The sequence below is a fragment of the Schistocerca serialis genome, chromosome 4 (assembly GCF_023864345.2).
Source record: "Schistocerca serialis cubense isolate TAMUIC-IGC-003099 chromosome 4, iqSchSeri2.2, whole genome shotgun sequence".
Lineage (NCBI taxonomy): Eukaryota > Metazoa > Arthropoda > Insecta > Orthoptera > Acrididae > Schistocerca > Schistocerca serialis.
In genome coordinates this window covers 404,422,098-404,449,010 of record NC_064641.1, presented here as the reverse complement: position 1 = coordinate 404,449,010, position 26,913 = coordinate 404,422,098, and positions in this window count along the sequence as shown.

The following is a 26,913-nucleotide window of genomic DNA, read 5'->3' as shown; positions in this document are numbered from 1 at the left end:
AATCACCTAAGGTACCTCATGTGTTATGGACAAGGTACAAAGCAAATCAATAAACGTGACTAACGCTAAGCACTGTTAAAATATATTGCCATCTTCTAATGCAGAGATTTGCACGAATTTATCGTGTAAACAAAAGTCACAAATCTAACATTAATCTAGGAACTTCCACGCTACGCTTAGATTACAAAATGTGTAAAATAATACGAGAGCCTGGCTCTGGAGGGCAAGTACGCAATGAGTGGGCAGACATGACATGGGGACTTACCTCAGATGAGACGGAAATACAATTGTATAGTCAAAAGTCTGAAGACAAGTACGACTCTGAAAGCGGGAAATGGAAATGGAACGAGGTAATTAGTGCGAGAGATTGGTAAAATCCAGCACGAGCCGAAATCCAGTTCAGACTGAATGAAATACATTAGTGTTTGTGAACTAATCGAAACAGTTACTCTAAGCAGTGTGAAAAACTGTGAAGGTGAAACTGTGATACGGACAGTGAAGTGCTAGTATTGAACGTTCAACAGCGGTGAAGACGCCAAACGCCAATATTACGCACGAAAAACTGTGAATTTGCTTATAATGTGAACTGTTAACGTGAAGTGAACCCACAGTCAATATTTTTGGGACAGACTGTAGTTTCAGTGAGTACAATAATGCGAGATTAGAATTCGATGCGTGGACTGTTGCAAAACAGCGACCGCAGAAACGGCGAATGTTTGTGCTAAGCTCGTATTGGGACACTCACCAGTGCCTGCGAGTGCGGCGAATACACAAATAATTTTATCAAGACAAAAACTGAAGTGTAATGGAAACAGTATCGCATCAAAACTGCATTCACGGGAGAAGATCCATGTCATGTATTCTGCAGGACAATGCTGGCTTGACACTCGGAAACTGGCGAAAACTTAACAACATCTGCCGCACTAATGAATGCTTCTTTCCCACTAGCGTAAACATCTGCAGCGGGAGGGAAATACTACGTTGGTTGCGTGTATGTTTCATGTACTATGTCGGAGATGCGTAGCAGAGCTGGCTCCTGCCAACAAGCGCGGGGGGCGGATATCATCCCACTCCGCCACGCCCAGCCGAGACAGAAGCGCATCGCCAACCGTGCAGCCGATCAGCTGATTCTGACGTTCCGCGACGGCGAGAGACACGCTGGCGTCGATCGGGCGTTGACGTCTCCGCAGCCGACGCGAACGCCGAGCACCGAACACACCAACCGGCGCCGTCGCGAGCTAAACGTCGCGGCGTAGATCATCAACGACACCGCAATCAATAACGACGATTTGCATAGTGCAAAGAAAAATTGTTCGTAACGTACGCACATCCTGTACTGCGATGACATCCCGGAAATAATTAAGTGAAAGTTACCAAAGCAGTTAGTCTGTCGCTCCGCCGAGGTTTTCCCCAGGGTTTCCCTACGGCCGTGCCAAATGGGGAGCGAACAGTTGACACCCCTGGGACTTCAGGAATTACATACTAACTTGTGATTGTATACCTTTGAACACTGCAGAAACTGCAACCCCAAAAAGAAGCACCAAAATGAATGTACCAATATGAAAGGTCATAACGTAAATGTCAAACTAATTGTATTCTACGTCTTTTTCTTTTGTACATGACTATATTCGTAAACAATTGTATATTATATTGTTGTGTAAATAACTTCATCTGTATTACACTTTGTGTGCAACAAACATCATAAAGTACAACGACTAAAACAGACGATGTGATATATGTAGACTGTGAAGGAAAAAATCTGCGTGTGGACACTGTGGACATGAAGTAGGAAATTACTTACTTTACACGTGGCTAAGGCCTTATCGACCATACACCTGCTCTACGAGCCTCTTCCAATTATTTCTATCCAGGGAAATTGTTGTCCAATCAGAGTTGATGCCCATCCTAGCTGCATCTTCCCGGATATTCTCCATCCACCTAATTCGAGGTCTTCCTCTTCTTCTCTTTCCTTCTAATTTCTTAGTGGATGCTATTTTGGGTAGTCTGTTCTCCGGCATCCTTGCTACATGACCAGCCCAGTTCAGTCTTCTCTTCTTTAACATTTCCACAATGGTACTATGTTTGTACAGCTCCCGTAGTTCTTCATTTTTCCTTATCCTCCACTCCATGACATTTTCATCGAAGATTGGTCCAAATATTTTTCTTAGTATTTTTCTTTCAAATATCAACAGTTTTTCTTCATCTTTATTCCTGAATGTAATAGCTTCACATCCATATAATGCTACTGGTACAATAGTTGACTGATAAAAACGGATTTTGAATTCAGTACTAAGTGATCTCATCTTTAAAATTTTGATACAGCTGTAAAAAGTTCTATTAGCTACTGCTAGACGGGCGTCTATTTCTATTTCTGCTCTATTGTCTCTGCTAAAAAGACTCCCTAAGTACTTGAAGTGGTCAACTGCCTTGAAAGTGAGACCATTTACCGTCAGTGGTGTATTCTTTTGGAGTTTTTTACTTGTGACTAGATATTCTGTCTTTTCTTCATTCACATGAAGTCCAGCTTTCTCAGCTATTTTATAATAATTTTGCATCATCCTGATTAATTCAGCTTTTGAAGTGCTTATTAAGGCTACATCATCTACATAAGCAAGTCTAGTAATGTTCTGTCCCTGCAGTTGGATCCCTTGTGGATTAGTTTTGGTGAATTCTCTGTCAATATTCTCTAAGATAATATTAAATAGAATAGGTGAGATGGCATCCCCTTGTCTCAGTCCAGTGTACACCTTAAAATTTTCAGTTTCTCCTGCAGGTGTCTTAACTTTGCATATGGTTTCTTCCAAACACATTTTAACTAATTTGATTAATTTTAATGGTATTTCAAATTCTTTCATGGTGTTTAAGAGTGTCTGTCGGTGTATGCTATCATAGGCCTTCTTGAAGTCTATAAATAGAATATGGATATCTACATTAAATTCCCATGCCTTCTCATTTATTTGTCTCAATGTGAATAAGTGATCCAAAGTGGATCTGTTAGTGCGGAAACCACATTGGTAGTCCCCAATCAGTTCTTCGGTTATGGGAATCAGTCTGTGTAGTATACACATCGACAAAATTTTATACGTGACATCGAGTAGGGCAATTCCTCTGTAGTTATCACAGACAAGGGGATCATTCTTCTTAAAGGTGAGGCATATAATTGTAGTTTTCCAATCGGCCGGTATGTTTTCTGTCTCCCAAATTGTTTCAATTAAGGAATGTAGTTCTATTTCCAATTGTGGTCCTCCATTTTTTAAAAGCTCAGCATATACTTGGTCTTCCCCACAGGCCTTGTTGTTCTTTAATTTCTTTATTGTTTGTCTTATTTCATTTACTGATGGTGTGGTGACTTGTATATCAACTGTATCTGGTTCTTCAAATGTAAAGTAATATTGTGGATCATTGCAGTTGAGCAGTTGTGTAAAGTATGTCTTCCATGTTTCTTGTATGTCATTCTTGTTTGTAAGTATTTTCCCATTATGGTCCTTTATAAACTGTTCCCTTTTAGTGAATTTTCCCAAGGAAATATTTATGTCAAAAAACATGAACACTTTTTATGACAAACATTTCGGGGGGCAATATAGCGTCCCCAGTGAAATAATGCGAAAAAACTTAAAAACGGTATTTACACTCCTGGAAATGGAAAAAAGAACACATTGACACCGGTGTGTCAGACCCACCATACTTGCTCCGGACACTGCGAGAGGGCTGTACAAGCAATTATCACACGCACGGCACAGCGGACACACCAGGAACCGCGGTGTTGGCCGTCGAATGGCGCTAGCTGCGCAGCATTTGTGCACCGCCGCCGTCAGTGTCAGCCAGTTTGCCGTGGCATACGGAGCTCCATCGCAGTCTTTAACACTGGTAGCATGCCGCGACAGCGTGGACGTGAACCGTATGTGCAGTTGACGGACTTTGAGCGAGGGTGTATAGTGGGCATGCGGGAGGCCGGATGGACGTACCGCCGAATTGCTCAACACGTGGGGCGTGAGGTCTCCACAGTACATCGATGTTGTCGCCAGTGGTCGGCGGAAGGTGCACGTGCCCGTCGACCTGGGACCGGACCGCAGCGACGCACGGATGCACGCCAAGACCGTAGGATCCTACGCAGTGCCGTAGGGGACCGCACCGCCACTTTCCAGCAAATTAGGGACACTGTTGCTCCTGGGGTATCGGCGAGGACCATTCGCAACCGTCTCCATGAAGCTGGGCTACGGTCCCGCACACCGTTAGGCCGTCTTCCGCTCACGCCCCAACATCGTGCAGCCCGCCTCCAGTGGTGTCGCGACAGGCGTGAATGGAGGGACGAATGGAGACGTGTCGTCTTCAGCGATGAGAGACGCTTCTGCCTTGGTGCCAATGATGGTCGTATGCGTGTTTGGCGCCGTGCAGGTGAGCGCCACAATCAGGACTGCATACGACCGAGGCACACAGGGCCAACACCCGGCATCATGATGTGGGGAGCGATCTCCTACACTGGCCGTACACCACTGGTGATCGTCGAGGGGACACTGAATAGTGCACGGTACATCCAAACCGTCATCGAACCCATCGTTCTACCATTCCTAGACCGGCAAGAGAACTTGCTGTTCCAACAGGACAATGCACGTCCGCATGTATCCCGTGCCACCCAACGTGCTCTAGAAGGTGTAAGTCAACTACCCTGGCCAGCAAGATCTCCGGATCTGTCCCCCATTGAGCATGTTTGGGACTGGATGAAGCGTCGTCTCACGCGGTCTGCACGTCCAGCACGAACGCAGGTCCAACTGAGGCGCCAGGTGGAAATGGCATGGCAAGCCGTTCCACAGGACTACATCCAGCATCTCTACGATCGTCTCCATGGGAGAATAGCAGCCTGCATTGCTGCGAAAGGTGGATATACACTGTACCAGTGCCGACATTGTGCATGCTCTGTTGCCTGTGGTTCTGTCAGTGTGATCATGTGATGTATCTGACCCCAGGAATGTGTCAATAAAGTTTCCCCTTCCTGGGACAATGAATTCACGTTGTTCTTATTTTAATTTCCAGGAGTGTATAAAGAAGAGACATTAATTGAATAATATAGATTTTTTGTCATGTGCCCGTAAAATAATAATTTCTTTGTGTAAAATGATCTAAAGAGACGACAAGATACGCTCTTTTGTCAATTTTTTAGTCGTCTTCCCTTCTTCTCTTGTCTTGGTTGCGTGTAGACGGACATCTTGCGAGTGCTGGCAAATGTAAGCATATTTGTACTAATTAAGGAGATAATATATTGATTTAATATCATTGTTCACTTTTAATTTGTAAGGGGTGATCCCGATATCATGTCCGCCTTCCTTTAAATTAACCTGCATTCGAGTAATTTACAGTTCAACAATGGCAGCGGCCGATGCATCCACCGACGCCATTACGTGGCGATTTTAACTTATAAAAAATTAGCGGAAGTGATAAACTCGCCCGCTAGTAACATAATATACGTTTATCTCCGCAGCCGCCCGACATTGCAGAAAATACGTAACGTTAAGATTTTTATTTTCAGTACCACAGCCGAGAGCCAGAGCCAGAGCCAGGACTCCGACTGCGAGGCAATGGTTAACGGAGGTAAGAAAAAATACCCTCGCGCGTGTGTGGGCTGCAATTGTAATTAATAACTAAAGATTTTTTGCTTTAAAGTGGACTGACTAGCTGAGGAAATTAATATGGAAAGTTTATTCCATTGTTCAACTTACATGGTCATGTCTTAAGATTCAGTGAGTCTAACATTCATTAACGTGACAAATAATTTAAGATTAATATTGTTTAAAAGGAGAACTTCACAAAAGTATTTAATCGTAAATCAAAATTGAATGAAATATTTTTATGAAGGCCCACCACGTAAGTCGGCAACAATCAAATTAATAATAATAATATATTAAATTACTACGGCCGACGGACGCGAGATGTGAAAACCGCACAAAAATAGCGCTTCTCATTTCCCCAATATTTACGGTTCAAGTTTTGGATGATTACCCTGTGTCGTCATGCGAGTTCACATTTCTTAGGATTACTTTTTACGTTCATATGATGTGTGATGGTATAATGCAAATGTTGTTACAGGGGAGCTTTAATATTGAATAAATTAATGGCACACGAAGTACCAGAGGAAGCTGTATGTTCGCCAGTCAAGGCTTTTAAAGCATTGTTTCCTAAAGATGTTAATGAAATAATTACATATGTCCTTGAATGTTAATTCATCTGTATTCGAGAAATCCTGTGGAAGTAAATGTGAAATCCGAAAAGTGGTAAACAGGCATAAAAATCTAGCAGCTCCTATATGAAGGAGTTTCAGACAAACGCAAGTAGTGTTTAAAATGAGTGGCTCACAGTCACGGGAATTAATTTACCATTCAAAGACGTCCTGCGTATCACGCCAGAGCGTTACGGCCAGATGAAACCCACGGCACCAGTGCAGGCACAATATCCGACCAGTCTTTTGTACCGCCGGCTGGGGTGCCCGAGCGGTTCTAGGCGCTTCAGTCTGGAAACGCGCTGCTGCTACGGTCGCAGGTTCGAATCCTGCCTCGGGCATGGATGTGTGTGATGTCCTTAGGTTAGTTAGGTTTAAGTAGTTCTAAATTCTAGGGGACTGATGACCTCAGAAGTTAATTCCCATAGTGCCCAGAGCCATTTGAACCATTTGTTATGTACCGATATGTACTGAACGTAGCTCTTATTGGGTTTACCGACTTCGAACGTGGAATCTGTAAAGGTGCACGGACGTCACGTCTCCTATACGGCTGCATGCTGCATATAAATCGTGTTCTTATTTGTGCGCTCGTAATTTGAAGTCTGCTTATCCAAGCCTCTGTTAAGACGAAAGATTGCTTTTGTAAGTTCCCCGGGAAAACGCGACCAGAGACAGGCAGAGAGAGACAGTTCGGCTGGAGACGCCAAAGGATACTGTTCCGATTGAGACGCGAAAGCGGACAGTCGGTCTTTAGGCAGCTAGGAAGTGAAACGACTTAGAAACTATGGCGTTAAGTGGTATCGCGGAACTTTGTCTCTAAGCGGTGAGCAGCCGCGCGCTTGGTGTGAACTCTAACTTTTCGCGTAGATGACTTGTATTTCGCGATGAGATTGTGAATGATCGAACTGTGTGAAATGGATATGCGCTCGAGTGTAACAGTAACTCTAAATACGACCCCTTTCGTTATTAGTTTGCTTTCTGAATAAACGTTAATCTAACCCAATCGCAACTGTGTGCCCTACATCGTTCATGGGTCGTTAATTTAGTTCCCGACATTATTATTACGGTTATTATATATAATGTTTTTTGTATTTCACAAACTTTCCTTCAGCCAGACAATTTAACCAAAGGGTCAGAAGTGTCTAATTTGGGGCGTATAATGCGACACGTGCGGTTCCATCTCCATTAGAGTTTGAACCAAGATATTTTGACGAAGAGGAACCGTGTGTGAGATCGAACATCTTTGGGATGTTAGCTCGCAATTAGGTGCTCGTCCGGGATAGGAATTCGGAAAGTGTTGGTTGAGGAATAAGAATCGTGCAAAGTATTGGAACAGGACTGTATTTTGGATAGTGTCAGCTGCGGTATATGAACTCTAGAACGTTAAGAGCTGGGTTTGACTTCTGCAAAGTGTTTTCAAAGTATTATCTGAACTTCGATAGGCAGGACCTCTCGCAAAAGTTAAATGTGAGATCGGTTCAGGACTGACTATTAATTGAGAATTTACAATTGTCATTCTCACAGTTAACGATAGTCTGTGACCTAGGTCCCAAGTCTGTGGCAGATTAGGCAGTGTGCGAAGGGGCTCTGAGTTACGAATTTTGCAACAGTCGTGTGCACCGAGTTTTAGCAGTAGTTAGGAGTGAGAAAAAGTAAGGCGGAAGAAGAGGTGACATCGAAAGCACTTTGTTCCAGCCAGCAGCAGCATCTTCAACGGCGATTCATCGCGCAGCGGCTGTTGCGGCACCACAGCAAAGGCTACGAGATCTTCAGCGTCGGCTTCAACTGCCACATCGGCAGCAATACCACGGCAGGAGGATCCAGCACGACAAAGCTAAGCACTAGCGCTGATAGCGAGATTATATATGGTTCTGTAGTTCAATAGCCAATAATAGACGTCGCTAATATTAAGCAGTCTGCCAGTTGGTGTGTCTTCGAAAATACTAGCGACCTGCTTAGCCCGAAATCGGAGCGGGAGAGCGAGATCGGCGGTGAATTTAGTAGGGCAAATAGTCCGAAATCAGGCAAGGGAGATGAGTATGAGGGAGACAAGATGCCGCAATTCATGCAAATAATAAGAAGATTGATTCTGTTAAAACTAGCTTGGGATACAAAATTCTTTCTGTTAGAACCGATATGGGTGACGTAAATTTAAAAATTGACTCTGTTAAAACCGATATGGTTGACGTAAATTTAAAAATTTATTCGGTTTAGTGGAATCGAGGAATTGATAGGCGGAAAATTAAAAACCATTCGCCCGCATCTCGTGGTCGTGCGGTAGCGTTCTCGCTTCCCACGCCCGGGTTCCCGGGTTCGATTCCCGGCGGCGTCAGGGATTTTCTCTGCCTCGTGATGGCTGGGTGTTGTGTGATGTCCTTAGGTTAGTTAGGTTTAAGTAGTTCTAAGTTCTAGGGGACTGATGACCAGAATGTAGTCCAATAGTGCTCAGAGCCATTTGAACCATTTGAACCAAAAACCATTCGGGATGAAATGGTCAAAATTTCGCATGAAGTTGGGATACTTGGCTCTAAGGTAGATCAAGCGGAGAAAAATTTCAGTGACAATGTGGAGAAGTTGCAGGCAGATCTGGGAGGCAACGTAATAAATTGTATGAGTGGGCAAGATTCTCTAATGGCTGAGACGACAGAGGCTATTAGCAACTTATCCGTTTCAATAGGTAAAGGGGAGAAAGATGTAGATCAAATAAAGGAACAAGTAGAATCTAGCATTAAAATTGAAAATAGTTAAGTTAAAAAGCAAATCAATAAAACAAAAAGCGAGGTGAATGCTTTAGCTGCACATCAAACTGTAGTGGTGGCTGCAGAGCCAACACCGTGTTGCTACAGGAGGCCGAAATGCACGCGTTTTAGCTCACGCAGGCTGGCGTGAGGGGGGAAGAACTATACTGAAGTGAGGTCTGGAACATGACAAGGAATTAGAATTCAGAAAGCGGACGTAGTTAGTTTCATACTTAACTTTAATCCATTAATGATGAACGTCGCTCTGGAAGGTACATGATTCACAATATCAGTATCAATAGTAACTGAATATGGCGCCTTGCTAGGTCGTAGCAAAGGACGTAGCTGAAAGCTATGCTAACCTGTCGTCTCGGCAAATGAGAGCGTATGTAGACAGTGAACCATCGCTAGCAAAGTCGGCTGTACAACTGGGGCGAGCGCTAAGGAGTCTCTCTAGACCTGCCGTGTGACGGAGCTCGGTCTGCAATCACTGATAGTGGCGACACGCGGGTCCGACGTATACTAACGGACCGCGGCCGATTTAAAGGCCACCACCTAGCAAGTGTGGTGTCTGGCGGTGACACCACACAAACCTCTACAGTGATCAGTGCTCCCTGGATGAACTCGGGAACGGTCAAATGTTTTGAAGACGACGGGAAATATCACCCAGTAAATTTTCTAACAGTATGTAGGGATGGTTTTATGAGGGGAATGTCCGACGAGGCGAAGATAAAATTCATGAAAAGACATTTGAAAGGTGAGCCACAATCGTGGGTAAATATAAACGTAGTAAGAGATGAGAATCAAATAGGTAAATTATCAAATCAGATCGTACGCATAAGGCGTAATCTTAAGATAATGAAAGATAACGATGAAGGCGATGACAACGATTTAGGACTAAATGATTTGTTTTATGAATGTGAGACAAAAGAGTGTGTGAATGTTAATACAATGAAAGATTCTATGTTCCAGAATGAGGCTGCATTTGGTGGAGTTAGACGTTATAGAAAATTCTAAAGAGGTACTAACCAGCGGTAACGATTATAGTGATGAAGGTGATGGTGTTTCAGGTGATATTGTGACGGCGAAAGTTGTTAAGGAGGTAAATAAGGACGGCGTATCATTAGTCTCGTAAGGTGTTGATGAATTTGTGTATGTATCGGCGGCTATGTGTGAATTATGTTTGAAGGAAGGTAGTAATGATGTTTTGTGGGCTGAAGTTACGAAGGTTGAAGCTGCTGGTATCGATACCTCAGAGGAAGGAATCTGTGTGTATCTTGAAACACGTATGTAACGTAGCAGCGATGGTGAGGCACGTTAAAATCTTTGACCAGAGAGCCTATTATCGTGGTTAGTCTGCGCTTGACCGCGCGAGTGTTGCGAGCAGTTCGCTAGTAGTCGTCATGTAGAGCAGTACGCGAGTAGCAGTAGGCCAGTGCAGTCTGTCGATAGCAGTAGCTCAGTTCAGTTGCGTCCAGCAGTACGCTAGTAGTCGTCATGCAGATCGGTCGGTCGGTAGTAGCAGCCCAGTGCGGTTGTGTGATGTAGTCTGTCGGCAGTAGTGGTCTAGTCCTGTCACGGTCGCGAGTGGGACGCAGTCGGCGAGCGTCGACATGGCATTCTGGTCAAGATGCTGAATGAGGTATATTGTTAATTAAGGTAATCATCAGATAATGTAAAGTTTATTTATTGTAATTAATTTCCAACAAGTGCCCCAATAATAATTTTGATTTCAAAGCAATTTTTACAAATAAAAAAAATTTATTTAATTAAACTAACGATTTCGTTCCACTTCCCTTAAAGAAAAATTTCAGTTAAATTTAAAAATATATATATATATTATTTGCAATGCAGTTCGTCCAAGCCGTGGGCAACAATAAGAGCAGAAATTTGACAAGCAGTTTCAATGAGGTAAGAAATTAATTCTGATTTTTGCACAAGGGCCAAAGACCGATATTTCGGTTTAATTGAATTATCATTATCACTGAGATTTTCTTATCATTGAATTGTTTTTCATTATTTTCGTGAGAGCTTACACCTTGAGTCAGATTGCGATTCTCATTTTTTATTGTCATTAAATTTAATTGCTAGGGAGGTTACACTTGGCTCCATTTCTATTAAATATTGTCATTTAAATTATGGTAGGGAGGTTACACTTGGCGACCCTGCCAGGATCGTATTTTGTTGAGAATCTTTTGAACAACAGTCAGATATCTGCTCTTATTTGCTTAAGTATAATTAGGATTTGGCGCTACGCTTTTACTAATCTTGTGACTTTCTTTCTACAGGTCAACGGCAATTCGTTGCTCTATTGTATTTGTGTGTTGCTTTTGCATTTGTGCTTATTGTTTTGTGAATAATTCCGACTACTGTAAAAATGCCGCGAAAGACTGTGAATAGTGTATCGCGAGGTATTATGAATGAAATTACCGACTCAAACAACTTTACCGATAGTAATTGTGACACACAGTGTAATGATGACAATCCTGCGTTCACTAACAATCAGTGCATTCCAACCACTAGTGATGACTTTTACCCTGATAATGAACAAACGAACTCAATTGTCTCGTCTGTTAATTTGACGACAATTGATGACGCAGAACGCTCTATTGTAATGAGCGCTGCCCAGCTTAACACACCCGATTTGGAAAACTCAAGTAACGTACAGACAAATTTGTCTAATGAAAATGAACAGGATACTCAAAGTACGATGGATCTATTTAATTCCGAAATAATGTCTGACAGTGTACATCCGACTGACGAACCTTCTTGTAAATCTCAGAATAACCAAATGGTTACAGAAAGCGAGAGAATTCCAGATTCACCACTAAACAGCACAGAGAGTATAAACGCTAACTTTGGTTTTGAACAAATTATGGCAAGATTGCTACAACAACAAAGTGAGAATCTCAAACAACAACTTAGAGAACAGAACAAACAAGATAACGAAAATCTCAAACAGCACTTAAATGAAAAACTTGACAATAATGCCGAAGATCTGAAACAACTTAGGGAACAGAACAAACAGCTTAATGAAAAATTAGACGACAATTCCAGACAGTTAAATAAAAAATTAGACGACAATTCCAGACAGCTTAGTGAACAAATTAGAGCCGTTGCCGCGCAGTGCCATGACACTAAGGAACAGTTGCGCGTGGAAATTGAGGCTTGTTCACAAAAAAATAGCGAAGAAATTAAGTCTGTTGCGCAAGAATTAAGGGAAATGCAGACAGCCGCAACAGAAACACTCAGAGACGAAATTAGCGGAGTCGCTAAACAATGCTCTGAAAAAGCTACACAATTACGGGACGAGTTTAAAGCAATGACGGTAGAACTTTCGCGCACAGTGGACGCAAAGATAGACGCGAAATTCGAACAGCAGAACACTCAGATTGACGAACGCTTTAATCTTCACATACAAAACAGTGATACGCGTTTCCGCAAATTTATTCAGGATCAAAATAAAGTCAAACGTCAGGTCATGGAAACAATCACTGCTCAAAGACAAGAAGACAAACGTAAAATGTTTGCGAAGGCAAAAACGTATGTAGACAATAATATTACTACAGTGTCCGACAAAATTAATACCATAGAACAGTTGAACGCGGAATTACGGGATGAAATTTCTGATCTTAAATCAAAAACAGATACACACACAGTAAATATTCAAACAGTGACAGACAGATTCGAACAATTAGAACTAACACAGGATTGCGATGTCATCAAAGCTGATGTTATAAAACTGAGCGAAACTACGCGTAAGTTGCAAAAACAGATTAATGCGTCTGATTCTAAAACCGATGATCAGGTTAAAATACTGACTGAAAAGTGTGATGAATTGGCCAGTCGTATTGATGTTATCGAAAATACTAATGACAATAAATCAGACGATACTGCATCGGTTTCGTTTAACCAAACACCTGAATTTCAAAATTTACAGCAGACAATTAATGAGATCGATTCATCTAACAACACGTTACGTAGGAAGTTGTCAAATTTACAGCAAGAAGTAACAGAGATGAAAAACATTTCAGTTAATAACATACCACAACAGACGCCACTTTATGAACATTTGTCAGACTCACGCAGTGCGTATAATTTGGGTAATCTACAGAGAGTACGGGACTTAGATTCCGATCAACCACAGTCCAATAGATTCTCTTACGATCCTGAACCTGTTCCATCACACAGAGATGATAATTTCGATTACAAATATTTTCTGTCAGTGAGAAAGTTTAAAGTTTTTAAAAATGATAGAACGCAGATTCATCCACTGGATTGGATTCAACAATTTAGCTTTGCTCTTCCACCGACTTGGTCTGTAACACATAAACTTGAATTTATTTGCAGTTTTTTGGAAGGCGAACCGGCAACTCGTATGAGACCGATCGCGAGACAGTGTTACTCGGTAGAGGAATTTCAGAATGCTTTTCTATCAGCGTACTGGTCGAAGACGACACAGCGCGGAATTAAAGATCAACTAATTAGTTTGCCAAATTATGAGAACTCCAATTTTCCGAGTGTCACGCAATTTTTTGAGCACATGGTGCAACAAAACCAGTACCTAAGTGAACCGTACAGTGAATCCGCACTTATACAATTATGCATCTCTAAATTACCACGGTCATTACGAGTGTCACTTCTAACGGGCCAGCAAAAAGCAAACATTTCAGCATTCAGAGATTTGTTACAGCTCTTGGAAGTACAACAATCTGATTATTCTTTTGTAAACAAAAACTTTTCGTATAATAACCAAGGTCAACAAACTTACAGTAATTATGAACAGGGACATAATTTCAATAGAAAAAGTAACAGACGCTTTAGGAACGGCAACTACCAGAACATAAATCACAGACAGAATTCTGATTATCAATATCGTCAAAATCATCAGCAACAGGAACCACATTTCGGTAACAATAGAAGTTTTCCACCGCAACAGCATGAAAGTCAACCGGTTAGCATACGTAACCAACAATGTAATGCACAAGGTCAACCAGGCTTTAATGTTCAGCCGCGTGCACGTATAGTCCCAGACCCAATAAATAGTAACGCACGACAGCAAGGAAACAACTACGTACAAAGAAGACAGTATTTCAATTCCTATCGCAATGCACCGTATAGGAATGACTATCACGACAGACGTAAAAACGATGAGCACAATTATCAGCGTACATGTAATAACAGTCGGTCTCACCAACAGCAAAATTATCCGCAAGAACCTATTCTCATGAATGAACCGGACAGTAGGTATCATCCAGAGCGTAACACGTCTGGAAGAAGTAATAGGACAGTTCAAATAGTCGAAATGCCACAGAATCCTCCTAATAATAATAACACGTCAGATAGAATCTGACTAGATACTGTACAGATCGCATCTTCCAGTAACACAAGTACTACTTCAGACACACAGAATGTTATACATGAAAATGTAATTACTTTTGACGATATCAGAGACACTCTATTGCAGGAAAGACCATTTGTTCACAAAACTATTTCACATCCTGTTATCGAAATTAAAATTGGTTCATCGAAATTTTCAGCAGTAATCGATTCCGGCTCACCTATATCAGTAATAAATGAGGAGGCTTTTAACGAGTGTAACAAAGAGAATACCTATCCGACATTACCTTTAGGCAAAACAAAAGTGAAGGGAGCAGTATCGAGTAAAGGTGTAGACGTTAAATTACAGACGCATTTATCATTTTGTATTGGAGGTCATACTTTCCACTCTAAATTTTGGATTGTTCCTTTATTGACAACAGACGTAATTTTAGGTACTAATTTTCTCGTACAACACGATGCAGTCATTGATTTTCAGAATTCTTATTTAATGTTGAAGGATGAAAATATACAATTTGCTATAGAATTTCAGCACTCACTATCTGCGGAAGAACAAACAATTAACCGCACAGAGGTCATTTCCGCAACACGTAACATAGACTGTAATCCCACATTGTTCACGGATACGTACGTACACAACTATAATACTCCAGACGAAGCTGACTACGACGTAATGCAATTGATTCCTGATAAGGTTAAAGAGAGCAGTGCAAATACAGACGACGAACGCACGCAGTTACACAAAATTCTTTTACAGCAAGCTCCAGTTTTTGACAATATTCCTCGTACTATGTCCGGCTTTATGTATGAATTTCAAGTCAAACAGCACGATACATTTAAAGCTAAGCATTATCCTATTCCGTATATTCATAGAGAACAAGTTAAAAAAGAATTGCAGGATATGCTTGACCAAGGAATTATAGAACCGGCAGTTAGTCCGTACATAAACCCGCTACATATTGTTAAGAAAAAAGACGGCTCTCTTCGCCTCGTACTTGATTCACGTCACATTAATGACATTATTATTAATGAAACAGATCGACCACAGACACTAGAGGAACTTTTACAGAAATTTCATGGTACAGCTATTTATTCTACATTGGATTTGAAATCGGGATTTTGGCAAATTCAACTTCATCCGAATTGCAGAAAATATACAGCTTTTCTCTGTTTTGGAGACTGTTATCAATTTTGCAAATTACCGTTCGGCTTAACTATTTCTTCTGCAGCTTTTATTCGCGGTTTGAACACAATACTTCCGACAGAACTTAAAGACAGAATTACGACGTACGTAGACGACATTCTTATCGCAGAAGCTAACTGGTCTGAACACAATCTGATTCTTGAACAACTGTTGCAAACTTTTCGTGCACAAGGACTTACAGTTAATCTTAGTAAATCGCACTTTGGCAAAACTTCCATAAAATTTCTTGGACACGTAATTTCAGCAGAAGGCATTGCACCTGATCCGGAAAAACTTCAAGCTCTACGTGACATTACTGTTCCAACGACGAAGAAACAACTACGCAGTTTTTTGGGCTTAATTAACCTTTTTAGTAAATTTATTCATCACTCTGCTTTAGACACACCCAGATTATGCCAATTAACAGGTAAAAACAGTATTTGGTCTCGGGATAAGCAAGCACACTCTGAATTTATGAACGTGAAACATGCTTTGTTGAATGCTCCACTTTTATCGCACCCAGATCTTACCAGAAATTTTTCTATTGCCACCGACAGTTCCAACACCGCTTTAGGCGTACATATTTTCCAGGAAATTGAAGAAGATGGTTCTACAGTAATTAAAAACATCGCATTTGCAAGCCGCATTCTGTCACCTGCTGAACGAAATTATTCCGTCACAGAACTTGAAACATTATGCGTTGTATGGGCTTTCACGAGATTTAGGCACTTTCTTTATGGCAGACATACCGCCGTTTACACAGACCACAGAGCGATACAATTTTTACTTTCGTCTAAGTTCACTCACGACAGATTAAGCAGATGGAAACTTTATTTACAGGAATTTAATTTTTCAATAGTTCACATTCCCGGCACACAAAATGTTATAGCAGACGCACTATCCCGTTCTCTGAGCAACAATCAGCAAGACGTAGCAACCAACTTCTGCAAAGCAAATTTCAGTGTCATGTACATTCAGAAAGTTGCATTTGAAAACTTTATTTCATCGTCATTACAGGACATAGCAAAAGAGCAAAATAAAGACAACGTGTGGAAAGAAATTAAACACCTTTAGCAAGATAAGAATAATGTTACGATTAGAAACCATTACACTGTGCGCAATGACATTCTGTTTCGCCGCTCTCATCCTGACAGCAACAATTGGTTATTATGCATTCCTGACGAACTGGTTAACAAATTAATCTGGTACACTCATTTAAGTTACGCACATTACGGAGCACGAAAATGTTTTCTTATACTGAGACAGAACTGTTATTTTACTAACATGGAGAAACGTATACGACGAGTTTTAGCGTCTTGTAAAATTTGACAGAAAGCTAAATCTGACACCACTTCACATATTCCTCCTTTATATCCCATTGTACCTGTTAAATTAAGACATATGGCCGCTGTAGACATTTTTGGTCCGATTCCGAGAACTAACAGAGGTTTTTGCTACATATTTGTCGCTGTTCAGCTCACTTCAAAATTTGTTACTTTCACTCCATTACGCAAAGCTACTGCTAAAACTGTTTCGAAAGCATTTGTAAAACATTTTCTATTTCATGTAGGGCATGTGATGAAAGTAATTTCTGACAATGGATCACAATTTCGTAGTACCATATGGATACGCATGTTACGAGCTAGAAACATTTCTCCGATCTATATATCCAAGTACCATGCTTCTTCGAACCCTTGTGAACGGTTAATGAAAGAAATTGGTAAGCTGTGCCGAATATACTGCCACAAAAGACATATTGATTGGGATACACACATACTCTCATTCCAAGATGTAATTAATTCCATTCCAAATGAATCCACTATGCTATCTCCGTCTGTTATACTGAAAAACGTTGAACCACCAAACAAAATTAAAGAATTAGTAAACTTCCCTAAATGTCGTCGCCTACGACACCATGAAATAATTGACATTGCGCTGAACAACATCAAACGTGCCGCAGAGCGCCGGTGAAGACAGCAAAAACGGGTTTGTACACGCCGCGACTTTCACATTGGACAGAAAATATTAGTACGTACACACTATTTATCCAGCAAATTAAAAGGTAAGTGCAGTAAATTGGAACTTCTATACGCAGGTCCATATCGGATTCGCAACATCCCTCACCCCAATGTTGTACACGTCGAAACTTTGAGAACCAGAAAATCGAAAGGCAACCACCATATCTCAAACATTAAACCGTTTATTGAATGAAGATACTTTATGATTCAACACACTATGATGCCATTTACTAATGCAATTATATTCACCTGACTAATTACTGATGATTATCGTATTTTTTCTTGGCAAGTGCCCGGCAAGGTAAGGTTAGCAGGTCGCTTTTCTTGTCGTTACACATCAGACCGTGCACATTTTCCACTTTTTTTGTGTATATGATTGTACTCCAGTTTTGTTTGTATGCACTGTGAAATAGTTAAGATATAACACACCAGTCGACTTTGACATTTTTTGCCTTATGCTACCTCAAGATCATGACTGTTTTACATTTTTTGCTGCTGCATTGTGATATTCTCTGTACATTTTGCATCTGAACACTGTCAATGTCTTTGACATATTACGTTTTCTGTCATGTTATGCTGTATGGTTAATTATGTTACCATAAACCAGTCATTATTTAGTGGGTATATGATTTAAATGCAAGACATTAATCTTTGTTCATCAATTTCAGAAAGAAATGATGCGTGTAAGAAATAAATTCAACAGAAATGGGAATTTCACCTACGGAATAAACGAAAGAAGATGCAATAACTTTATGAGACACAGTAAATGGATCAGGATTAACAAGCATTAACAAGAATATACTATACTCATCGTAGAATAGCAGTCTTAACTAATTTTTTCTTTCAGAATACAAGGTGATTGATGCAGGCTGTCAGACAGAACTACACATCTTAGTTTTAGTGATGAAATATGCTAGAGATAAGGAATAGTTATGTAATGAGTAATGAAGTGATTTTTTTTGCAGATGATAATGAATGCTGATGAATAATGATGAAGAATATGCTGTTATGAATAATGAAGTTTTTCTTTACAGGTGATGATAATAATGAAGTTATGATAATATGGATAATGAATAATGAAGTTTTTTCTTTACAGATGAATATAATGTTGAAGTTATGTATTTATGCTATGTAGTTATTTAAGTATTTGTTGCAGTTTGTTTTGACAGCAGGTGTTATATTGCATAGTAGGATGACGGAAAGTTTTGGAAAGGACAGCTATGGAACACATTTTTATACACATTTCACCACCTGTTAATTCGAAGTTCACTACTTTTCAGCATAGTATGCGTTTCTTTTTTCAGGTCAATAATCCATTTTGTATTTTTTTTCAGGAGAAGCTTTTCATGATACTTACTAAACATGTTACTTATTATACCTGTTCTAGTACTTGCATTTTTATTTTTTACCCATTTGTGTTTATCATTTATAAACGTGATCACATATACTGCCTTGTTACATAACCTTGCTACAGCTGACTCATGACGAATGACGTTAACTATCCTCATTTGCAGCAATAGGTCAAAAGCAAATAGTGTTATGCCTCAGCAATTAATTATCGATCCCAACGCAATGCATTGCTAAAAGAGGTATTACCAGTCCCACATAATGTCACTAGTTTATGATAATTTTGAATAATACTGATCAACTCTGAATAGTATGTCACTTCAGTAATGACTTCTTAATGAGACAAATATATATATATATATATATATATATATATATATATATATATATAAAATAATGCTTTGTAACTGGCTAATAACTGCCAATGTTTTATTGTAATGAGACTACTTATAATGCCCATGATTATTAATGCTATGACTGTAATTAACTGATTTTTAATAATGACTTCTTAATGATCTGAATAATACTGAATGAGGAACAATGTTTTATACTATTCGATACTTGATGGCCACTGAGTGCCAATAATTAATGTCAATCAATGAATTATGTTATTAATTATGCCATTAATTAGCTCTTGTTTTCAATCTTGATACTTTGTAATTGGAAATGAATGCGATTGTTTAATAATGCTTTGTAATTAGAAGAAGGCTAATGATTAATACTATATTGGAATGACAAATAATTAATTAACTATGCCATACTTTGTAACTGGAAAAGAATGCGATTGTTTCATAATACTTTGTAATTAGGAGAAGGCTAATGATTCTTACTGTATTGGAATGACACATAATTAATTAACTATGCTATACTTTGTAACTGGAAAAGAATGTGATTGTTTCATAATGCTTTGTAATTAGGAGAAGGCTAATAATTCTTACTATATTCAAATGACAAATGATTAATTACGCTTTGTAACTGGAAAAGAATGCGATTGTTTAATAATACTTTGTAATTAGGAGAAGGCTAATAATTCTTACTATATTCAAATGACAAATGATTAATTACGCTTTGTAACTGGAAAAGAATGCGATTGTTTAATAATACTTTGTAATTAGGAGAAGGCTAATGATTCTTACTGTATTGAAATGACAAATGATTAATTAACTATGCTATACTTTGGAACTGGAAAAGAATGCGATTATTTAATAATGCTTTGTAAATGGGAAAAGAAGGTTACTGATTCTATGTAAAACAATTAATGAACATTTTTCTGTAATACTACATACTTGGTACAGAAATGTTCAATAACTGGGCTATGAATGCCGCAAACTACTAATGAAGAATGGTATGTGACATAATGTCCTTCACCTTATGAGCTAACTACCCTGAATTACTGCAATGTCTATTTGTCCTGTCTATCCTAGTGATCATGGAGCACTATCTTTGGTTTTGCAGTAATTCTACGTTGGTGTGCCTTGTAAGAGCGTGGTGTTGACACGACATGCTGTCCACCACTGTGAGCGATGAAGACGTTATTATGGTCCCACTGTTTGGTGTACCTAGTGTACTGCCAAAATGAGAACATGGAACATTACTACGACAGTTCAGTTTCTTGGCTACACTGATAAATTCTGATGGGAAAAGAACTTCAAATTGTGTCACTTGGTGTTGTACTTCTGTGGAAAGATATGGACTTTCAGCACAGCTGTGTGCAATCTAAAGTGCTACAACCACGATGCAACCCTTCCCTTTCCTATCCTAATAATGAAAATCATTTTTTGCTAACATCATTTATGTTCATGGCTATACATTTTTTTTCGATTTGCTGAACTCCAGTGCGAGTACACTTACGTCACTGGTCGACATGATTTTTTGCCATTATGTTTATTTATTGCGAAAATGCTAAAGACATTTTTTTTATTTGTTCTGAAGTACAGTATATGTGCACTCTTGTCTTTTATATTGTATATACATTTTTTATTTTTTTTTAATGATATGTTCTGAACTACAGTGCATGTGCACTTATGTTAGGTGTTAATATGTTTTCTACTGAACTTCAGTGCCTGTGCACTTTTCTCATTTTTCAATATGATTTGTACTCATTCTGTATATTCAATACTTCAGTGTGTATGCACTTGTGTCATTTGTTACTTATTGTATATACATTTCATCATTTACTGATATGTTCTCAACTGCAGTGCATGTGCACTCATGTCACTTATCAACATAATTTTTTTGCCATTCTGTTTATTCATTCTGTTTATGCTAAAGAATTTTTTTCAGTGCCTGTGCACTTTGTTATCTGTCAAATAATTTTTATATACAGTTTTCTGATTTGCTAATATGTTTTGTACTCATATTTTGTCTTTGTCTGATATATTTTGTACTCGGTGCATGTGCACAACTTTTAATTCATGTACTACATCTAAATATTCTGTAAATTGTAGAAGTTTATTAATTAAAGAAAAATTTTGCCGCACTTGGCAAGTCCAAATGACTCACCATCGCTGCCAAATTTTTGCCTCCACAGTGGAGGGTTATGAAACACGTATGTAACGTAGCAGCGATGGTGAGGCACGTTAAAATCTTTGACCAGAGAGCCTATTATCGTGGTTAGTCTGCGCTTGACTGCGCGAGTGTTGCGAGCAGTTCGCTAGTAGTCGTCATGTAGAGCAGTACGCGAGTAGCAGTAGGCCAGTGCAGTCTGTCGATAGCAGTAGCTCAGTTCAGTTGCGTCCAGCAGTACGCTAGTAGTCGTCATGCAGATCGGTCGGTCGGTAGTAGCAGCCCAGTGCGGTTGTGTGATGTAGTCTGTCGGCAGTAGTGGTCTAGTCCTGTCACGGTCGCGAGCGGGACGCAGTCGGCGAGCGTCGACATGGCATTCTGGTCAAGATGCTGAATGAGGTATATTGTTAATTAAGGTAATCATCAGATAATGTAAAGTTTATTTATTGTAATTAATTTCCAACAAGTGCCCCAATAATAATTTTGATTTCAAAGCAATTTTTACAAAAAAAAAATTTATTTAATTGAACTAACGATTTCGTTCCACTTCCCTTAAAGAAAAATTTCAGTTAAATTTAAAAAAAAAAATATTATTTGCAATGCAGTTCCTCCAAGCCGTGGGCAACAATAAGAGCAGAAATTTGACAAGCAGTTTCAATGAGGTAAGAAATTAATTCTGATTTTTACACAAGGGCCAAAGACCGATATTTCGGTTTAATTGAATTATCATTATCACTGAGATTTTCTTATCATTGAATTGTTTTTCATTATTTTCGTGAGAGCTTACACCTTGAGTCAGATTGCGATTCTCATTTTTTATTGTCATTAAATTTAATTGCTAGGGAGGTTACGCTTGGCTCCATTTCTATTAAATATTGTCATTTAAATTACGGTGGGGAGGTTACAATCTTTCTACTACTGGAAGTGAACCCGAAATTATGGATGGATCTGTGGATCTTGAATGTTCGTTTGAGAATGAATGTGGATCTGAATTTGATGTGCGATCTGAAATTAATGTGGCGCAACAGCGTGTAGGACTGGAAAAGGGATTATGCTCAAGTTTAAATGAAAACGCAGCGGAATTTAACGATGTTGTTGATTCTAAAATTGCACGACGCTGTAGCTGCAATTTGTGTTGTAGCGTCAGAGGATGGTGAAACTATGAACGGTTCTTATATTGGTGATTTGTCGACGGAGGTAAATGAGTTTTTGTGTAGCGAGTTGTATGGTGTATCAGCAGCTGTTGGAAGCGCTGTTTGTGAAGGTGTTTGTAATGATGTGGAAGTAAAAAGTAATGCTTTATTTCATCATAATGATGTTGTAGTTACTAATGGCGATAATTTTAAGGAAGAATACAGTGAGTTTGATTCTAATATAGGAACCAAAAAAAATGGTTCAAATGGCTGTAAGCACTAAGGGACTTAAAATCTGAGGTCATCAGCCCCTAGACTTAGAACTACTTAAACCTAACCAACCTAAGGACATCACACTCATCCACGCCCGAGGCAGGTTCGAACCTGTGACAGTAGCAGCAGGGACGTTCTGGACTGAAGCGCCTAGAACCGCTCGGCCACAGCGGCCGGCGATATTGGGACAGAATGGTATCTTAAGGAGGAATGTGATTTTACTGATTGGCGATGGTGCGGTAGAACATTACGATCGTTATTGCCTCATTTGTGGACTCGAGAGAAGTTTAAGATAGCGAGAGGATTAGAAGGGAGAAAAAATGAAAGTGGGTTGAAAGAAGCATTTAATGAATCATTTTGGGATGAATACGAAATTGAGGGGTGGATCAAACAGGATATGTGTACTCAAGAGATGGAAGAGAAGGGACGAGACATAATGAATAATTTATTGAGGGAACAGTGTTTTGAGCGAAAAGAAATGATTAGTGTTCAGCCTATCACTGAAATCAAAGTAAATGACGAGAAAGCAGATGTACTGCTCGATACTGGAGGTAAAGGGTTGGCAGTGTCGGAACGTTATGTACATAGGATAAAGAGTAAGAAATTAGTGTTACTACCTGTAAATAGTGTAAAAATTCAAATAACAGTTGGCGGTTTAAGTAAGCCGATAAGGCAAGAAGTGCTCTTGGAATTCAAGTGCGACGAGAATCATTTTAGTGTAGGATGCTTTGTAGTGAATGGATTTGTAAAAGTGTGGTGCTGAGAACAGATTTCTTATGTAAATATAAAACTTCGGTTCACTTCATGGGAAGCTGTTTTGATTTTGAAATTGAGGGTTAAAAAAGGAAAGTAAAATTTAAGAACCTTTTGACAGGGCACAACCAGATTGCGCACACCATAATTACACATGGTTGGGATGAAGAGAACAATATGTGTGTCAAGTTTGGAAGGGTTACTTGTGATGTTGTATTTCAGGATTTATTGAAGCTTGCTTGTTGTTTAGTAACATATGTATTTTTTTTGTTTTATTTTGGGCACATGGGCTGTGCAGTTATAAAGAGATAGTTTAGATGCACACTTGGGTGCAAGGAGGTCGGAGAACTCAATTATTTAGTGAATGGTATCAAGTCAAGAATCAGTGCACAGTATGCATATAAATTAGATTTTTCGGGGTATATAATGGATTTATTTATGCGTATGTATTTGTTAGGCTTAAGTTTGTGCATGGTTTTATCTTTGATGTGATTTCCAAATTATAAGATATGGTCACACCCATTTGGATGCATGGGGGTCGGAGAAATTTAGAAAATGAAAATTAATAATACATACCTAGGAAGACAGATGTATGTTTATCTAATTATCTGAGAGTATTTTTGGGGAATAATTAATTGTTGTATGTTGTATCGATTTGTGTAATCAGCTTCACTGCACGGAATTAAACGTGGGGTGATATTTGTTCATATTTGTTGTTAGTTTTGAGCCAAATGGAGTTATTTAAATTAAAAGAAAATATTAATTTGCTAATGAAGTCGATTGGCAATCTGTCAAGGGATGCATGTCTCTAGTGGGATTTGAATAATGGGTCAGAATTATTTGAGAACTTACGAGCATCATGCAAACGCTGTAAATCAGTTGTGTGCTGTGTAATGTGGATCTGTTTGTATCGATTGCACTGGGAGAAGCGCTCAGTGCAGCTCCTGGGTGGTTTCGGAAAGTGTTTGTTTCCTGATATCTACACCCGTTTCGAATTTCAACAGATTTGTTCCCGCAAAACATTGGAGATGGAATACAGAGCCATACAGAATTTCTGCAAGGTACTCGGCTCCGAATCTGTGGAGTGCCGCTGGAGACTTCATTGTGACGGAAAGGTTCTGTGAAAGTGAGCGCTGTGGCACTGATATTTCTGTGGCATTTCAGTAGACAGTCGATTCTGATAAATGTATAATTTTATTTGGCATTTAATTAATATGACACAGTTCATAATTTATGTTAGATATAAGTTTCTGTAAATTTTAAGCAACACCACTACAAATAATTACACTATTGATCTGGCGCTTAGGATATTTATGTTTTTGTACTAGGGTTGTTCGAAAGGTAAGGAACGATCGGTCGAGAAACCGAAACCACGGTGAAAATCAAAACTATTTTCTTTGCTCATTTAGCTACACCTTCCCAGTACATCTCTGTATAGTCGCCGGTCCGACTTAGACATTTGTCGGGGCGTTATACCAAATTTCCAACATCATTGTCGTAGAAGGCTGTGCTTTCCGATAATTCTCTGCACTGGTCTACAATGCATAGCCAGCTCTCAAATGTTGTATTCGTATCCTGCATTTCATGTGAACAGAGATGATACTCGAGCCGATTAGGGCTATGTTGCGGGTGATCGAACACTTCCCAACGAAAACGCTGCAGGAGGGTCTTCACTGCCCCTGCAGAGTGCGGTTGAGAATTGAAATGAAGAAGGAAGTGCGTGGCATTTGTGTTAGGTGGGTTGCTTTCATTAAGGCGAAGCGAAGCCCCCTACTTGCCGGGAGACATTGTTGTTCTAGGCACTTCTACTTGCTCACGGTGCGCTCACAACTGAAAAGAGCATCTTGATGCGATCAACAGACATACTAGAGACAATGCCCAAAACGTCCGTGAAAAGCCTCTTCGGATCTTCCCAGTGGTTTCCATTTCGCGACCGATCGTTCCTCACGTTCCAAATAGCCCTCGTATTACGAATCTGTGTCTTGTAAATTTGGGTGCTACTTCATAACATATATGACACACCAACATGTTATGAAGTGGAGATGTGTGACTTAACGAGCATTGAGCTCTCATTTAAATATATGGCCAAAAGGGTAAGGACCGTGTGCCACGTGCCACAGAGGACGCAAAATCACCACGAAAGGGAAATTCACAGGCGTTTATTGTCTATTGAGGCCTAAGCGGTGCAGTGTGCGAGTGAGACAGATGAGGACCTACATCATAGGGAAAGCCACTAGAAGCCGTTTGTGGCTGAGAAGATATAGCAGTGTGTAAATGTGGCAGACCTATCGGCCATAAAGGGAAACATTCATGAAAACTATTTAATGGTGTAGTAACTCAGGGAATGAAGCCACAGTAATTTTAATCTACCGTCCTTCATGAATTTTCATGGTGATCCCAATAAAAGTCGAATATTGATCATGCTATAAAACTCTACTGTTTACTGTTAAAGCAAAATTAACAAGTTTTGTAACAAAGACCTGAATGCTAAAATCTGAACGCTTCGGTCGATTTAACAATCGAAATTTCATACAGAAGCGCACCATTAAAATGACAAAAGTTGTAATCATCAAGTTCGTAACTTTATTTGTTTAAAAGGTACAGTAAATTTAAATATTCAGTATTTACAATTAAGCATCAGAACATCATTTCCTCCACACAAAACATTTTTAACGATGAGAGCATGACACTTTACTCAGTCATTAGGTAATAGAATGTTTGTTGTAAAGTTTAGTGCATAATAGTTACTTTTGTTCTTTATTTATTTATGAGAAAGCACATTGATCCATGGCTACTGGCTGTGAAATTCAAAGCTAAAAATGTAAAAGAATTTAACATTTATTATATAATGGATATTATAGTTACTTTATTTAGAACGTAAAAGTGGTCAAGCTTTGATTATTTAAATAGGTTAAAATGTAAAATAACGTAGAATAAGCTGTAGCCAATCAGATGGCCGGCTTCAGGCAAGGGAACTGCAGTAGTCAGTTGAGGGAGGATATTCGGCGCGCGGGAAAATGCGACCAGAGACGGGCAGAGGGAGACATTTCGGCTGGAGACGCCAAAAGGAAACTGAAGTGTTGTGTGGTATCGCGGGACTTGGTCTCTCTGGGCGGTGAGCAGCCGCGCGCCTGGTGTGAACTCCAACTTTTCGCGTAGATAACTTGTATTTCGCGATGAGATTGTGAATGATAGAACTGTGTCAAATGGATATGCACTAGAGTGTAAAACTCTAAATACTACAATTTCGCTTTTAGTTTGCTGCCTGTTATTCTAACCCAATCGCATCTGTTTGCCCTAAATTATTTATGGGTCGTTAATTTAGTTCCCGGTATTATTATAACTGTTATTATATGTTATGTTAACTTTGTATTTCACAAATTTACCATCAGCCAGACAATTTAACCAAAGG